The sequence below is a fragment of the Apium graveolens genome, chromosome 2 (assembly GCF_009905375.1).
Source record: "Apium graveolens cultivar Ventura chromosome 2, ASM990537v1, whole genome shotgun sequence".
NCBI lineage: Eukaryota > Viridiplantae > Streptophyta > Magnoliopsida > Apiales > Apiaceae > Apium > Apium graveolens.
In genome coordinates, this window is record NC_133648.1 from 174,510,973 (window position 1) to 174,516,169 (window position 5,197).

At 37.1% G+C, this 5,197-nt stretch overlaps 1 non-coding gene across 1 annotated transcript; it reads right to left on the reverse strand.

Moving 5' to 3' along the window:
- Window positions 1–4,498: 4,498 nt before the first annotated feature.
- Window positions 4,499–4,605, reverse strand: LOC141710239 (small nucleolar RNA R71). The gene has a single exon (XR_012570769.1). It is a non-coding gene; the product is annotated as a small nucleolar RNA R71 (small nucleolar RNA).
- Between the last annotated feature and the right edge of the window lie 592 nt (window positions 4,606–5,197).

The window sequence follows — 5,197 nt, forward strand, 5'->3', positions numbered from 1 at the left end:
ACCAGGTTCATCACGATTGTAGCACTTGATTTTTGATCTGTCGACTTTTCCAGCTTTAGGGTCCTTTCCTTCTCTTCTTCCAAATGACTTCCTTTATCCTCCAGTAAAATTCTTCCTGAAGCTTATTTTCTTCTGAGACTTCCTGAACTGCATCCTCTTGAAGCCCTTAACTAGTAATGCAACCATTTGCATGACACCATAATCTGTCATGTTCTCATCAGTTTCAGAATCAGTATAATCATCAGGATTTGATGATGAATCATCAGTATCTGATTCTAGAAGATTTTTCTTTTTCCTTGCAGCTTCTACAGACCTATCTTTTGAAGCTTTAACATTCACTTTCAAAGCAATTGATTTTCCCTTGTTGCTTTTCCTCTCTTTCCTTTATTGAACTTCTAAATCATGAGTTCTCAGCATGCCATAGATTTCATGCAGAGTGACTACTTCCAAATCATACTGATGTCATATAATTGAAATATGATTCTCTCATTCCCCATTCAAAGCTCTCAGAAACTTGGTGTTTGAATCTTCCAGATCGTACACCTTTCCCACCAAAAATAATTTTGTTAAGCAGAGTGAGAAACCTGTCATAGATGTCGGTGAAACTTTTATCAGACTTGGCCTCAAAATGTTCATATTCTTGAATTAGAACAGCCCTTTTATTCTTCTTGATGTCCATGGTTCCTTGACATCGAGTCTCAAGGGCATCCCAGATTTCCTTGGAAGTCTTGTAGGCTATAACCCTGTTTGACATCACAGAGTCAAGACTGTTATGCAAAATATTGCTTACGTTTGCATCTTTCAGCACATCAATATTCTCTTCAGGTGTCCACTCACTCTTTTCCTTCAACTGAAGGTGTTGAGCAACAGTAGGAGTTGCAGGCACCAATTTTGTTGACTTGTAAGGTCCATCATTGATTACGTCGAGGTAGTCTGGATTTGTAGCTTCCATGTGCATGAGCATCTTCACCTTCCATGTAGGATATTCAGTCTTTTTCAAATAGGGGATTTTGAAACTTTCATACTTGTTCAGAGACATGTTTAGATCATCTCTGATAGTAAATCATCAGTCCGCTCTGATACCAATTGTTGCCCAATAATGATATAATTGTTTAAGGGGGTTGGATACAATTGTATAGATGTTTCGAACAAGTATAAAAATATAACAGTTCTTTATATTTATGATAAAAACTGTTACAAACTCTCTCAAGAAATACTGATATTCTTGAGAGCTGCTAGGTTGTATGATACTCGAGTTAATCAGTATGTGATGACCTAAACTGTGTTTATATAATACACAACTGCTAAAAATCAATCTAAGATATACATTATCAATTACTAACAGAAAATGAAACATATCTTCAACTGAATACATAAAGTCCTATCACCCAGAACGTAACAGATATCCATCTCTGAAAATAAGGAACAAAATCAATATTCATAACAGACCACCTTCAGATGCTGATGACATACAAATACTGATGATTCATACAATCCTAATGATACATCAAATAGTGATGACATCTAAAACACAGTCAGGTCCTAAGCTTCTTTTGATCATTGAGAATTAACATGTAACATGGTCTTCATCAACAACAGTTGTGACCTGTGAAGATTTTTCCAGTTTAGAGTCACAATCAATTCTTCAACTCTTCTTTCATTCCTCTTACTTTTTCTTCCGTGTCTAGACTAAAATCTATTAATTGCTTTTGATGAACCACTAACTCCAACTAGCTCTTCACCTCTTCTCCTTTTGATCTCCTTCTGTTCCCCCTTATTACCTCCATCAGAATTTTCATCATCAGTACTTATTAAGGACAACTGTTTGCATTTAGATTTAACAATTATCTCAACCTTTTTGGCATCATCACCAAGAAGTAGAGAAATAATCAGCTCCATTGAATTCTGTACTTCAGTAAGTTGATCAGACATTTAAGCTTGATGGGCTTCCAATCTAGCTTGACTAGCTTCAATTGCAGAGTGTCTGGAAACTAAGTGAAATTTGTTTCTGAATTTCCTGATGAGTAGTCAGCTTTGAAGCAATAATTGATTCTTTAATCTGATTGATTTGAGTAGTTGTTGCTTTATGAGCTGTGTGTAAGGATCTGATAACCAAAGTAGATGCCTTCAGTTGATTCAGCACATCAGGATGTGTAATCATCTGTTTCAACTGTTTCCAGATGTTCAACTGCACGTGTGCTGGAAATAGGATATGTAGAATCTTTCCAATAGGCATTCCAGAGATTATCAGAATAATCCTGCTTCTTCTTAGCATCTAACTCTGTCATTTTCTGTTGTCGAAAATACATAGGCATATCTTCAGGAAAGAAAAGATTATCCTCAAGATCTAACATAGCAGTAGATACATGAGTTTCTCTACCAGTTGAGTGGCATTTATGAAACTTTATTATGTTCTAATAAGCTTTGAATTGATGCATTTGTACTCAAGTTGTTAAGTGTTTTTACGTATTTTTGAGTTTTTTGCATTTCAGGCATTATCTAGGTAATCAGGTGAATTATCATTATTTTGGTGCTAATTTGGTGTCAAGGTGGTGTTGGAATAAAAGCTCGATGAAAGCCAGCTCGAAGCTGCAAGAAAAATTAAGAAAATAATTTCTGGCAGAAGCCGAGCGCACCCGCGCTGATCAAGCGAGCGGCCGCGCCGAGGAACAGAAAGCCAGCGCGCCCGCGCTGATCAAGCGCGCGGCCGCGCTGTGTCGGGATGACAGATTTCTATTTCTACTTGGTTTCTGAGAGAAAGAATTCTACATTGTATGGGGCTACTATATAAGCATCTTTAGGTCATTTTTAATAATATATCAAGATATATCAAGCCAGAGACATATCAAGGAGGGCCGTGAGAATACCGTTTTAACACAATTCAACGAAGACGAAGAAGATCTTGTTTTTACTTGTGAATCTTTGTTTTAAGTTGTAACTGGATGCTAGTTTTCTTACTTGTGAACCTTACTCTTGTTTCGTACTTGATTTATTTATTCATTATAAAGACTACGTTTGTTATATCATGTTTTCATCAGAATCCACGTTGATGATGAGTCCGATTTTGGGCTAATCATTATCGTGGGGTTCTAGCGGATTTATTTATGGATTTATTTAGTTAAATTGTTTGATACCTTAGTATGTGGTGATTGTATGATATCCTAGTATTGGTTGTGCATATTCATCTTATGAGCGTCGCGAACTTATAAGATAGTGTGTTAATTCTTAATGAAGCGAAAGTAAATTTAAGGGTTTAGAACTTGACATGCTAGAATAGGTTCATGTATTTGTTATGCGTGATGTGTAGATAATTTTAACCATCTTACTTGCCCTGTGTAATCCAGAAAGATAACTTGTGCTTAAACCGTTATGTTGTCAAATTCAATAGACATATAGGGTCTCAATATAATTGGTGTCTATCCAGCTTCTATCTCTTTTTTGGATGTCTGGTAGTATGGTACTCGTGCAACGAAAGTTGGTGTTTATCAATTTCGTGTTATCTGATTAGTGTCATCACCATTGCATGCTAAGGTTAAGAACAATAAGGCTATTGAATGAATTATTTAATGAAGTTAGAATCCCATGTTTGCCATATATTAATTCAGTCAATATTAATCTCGTAGTTATAATTATTAGTTTAATTCTTAGTTATAAACAACCTCAATTTGTTACCGTCTTAGCATTGAATAATAACCTTACATTATTGCTTAAGTGCATGAATTAATTAGTTAACCAATACAGTCTTTATGGGAACGAACTAGAAAAGATTCTATACTACTTGCAAACTCGTATACTTGCGTGTATTATTAGCACGTGTTTAGCGACTAACAAGTTTTTGGCGCCACTGTCGGGGACTGCAGTGTTAATTTATAGTTTATGTGCTTTCCAACAGTGGTCTTTAAAGTTCATTGACTCAAACATTGTTACTAATCTGTTTCCTTGTCTTATTTCAGGTACTCTAGTGAGGGTGTATGCATACGCGTTCGCGTACTCGTAAGAGAACACTGGTTAAAGCCGAGGAAGAAGTTGTGGTAGTTCGAAGGGAAGTTATTGAGGAAGAAAAGAAGGTAGAAGAAGAAGAGAAAGTTGAAGAACCAGTTGTAGTGGCGATGGGAGATTAAGCAGAAAATCAGAAGGCTTTGATGGACTATTCTTAGCCTAAGATTAATGACATTCAGTCAAGCATCATCAGACCAGCCATCAGGGCTAATACTTTTGAGATCAAGTCAAGCACGATTCAGATGATACAGAACTCAGTTCAGTTTGGGGGTTCTCTACTGAAGTCCTCAACATGCACATCAGGAATTTCATCGAGATCTGCGATACTTTCAAATTCAATTATGTGACTGAAGATGCTATCAAGCTACGCCTCTTCCCATTCTCTCTGAGGGACAAGGCTAAGTGCTGGTTATACTCTCTACCAGCAGGATCTATCACCACTTGGGAGGATCTTGTGCACAAGTTTCTCACTAAATTCTTCCCCATGGCGAAGACTGCTGCAATCAGGAATGCTCTTACCCAGTTTGCTCAGCAAATAGGAGAATCTCTGTGTGAGGCTTGGGATCGATATAAGGAGATGCTAAGGAAGTGCCCACACCATGGCATGCCTGATTGGATGATTATCAACTGTTTCAACAATGGATTGGGTGCTACTTCTAGACCCATACTTGATGCAGCATTAGGAGGAGCCTTGTGGGCTAAAAGTTACGATGAAGCTTATGAACTTATTGAATTGATGGCTGCTAATGAGTACCAGAATCTTTCCCAGAGACTGACTCAGGGAAAAGTCGCAGGAATTCTGGAGTTGGACGCAGCTACTGCTATCGCTGCCCAACTTAAGGCTGTAAAGCATAATGTAATATAACATGTAATCGAGAATTTATAACTCAACATGAAAACAAAAACAGATAAACGATATTAAACTGTGAAGCACAGGAACCCTACAGATAAAGACAAGATAAACACAAAGAACCAAATGATGTGATTGACTCATTAAGTCCTCCAACAGATCATGGGAAGAAGTTCATTATCATGTTCAAGCAGCCATGAAGAATAAGACATCAAGGGTCTTTAAGCATCAGTTGCATGTATTGATTTCAAGTGTTATAGATCAAGGGTTCAGTGAGAGAAGCAATGGATAAACATCAGTCTGTATCAACTCAGAAACACAAGACAACTTGAATTAGGATACTCTCAT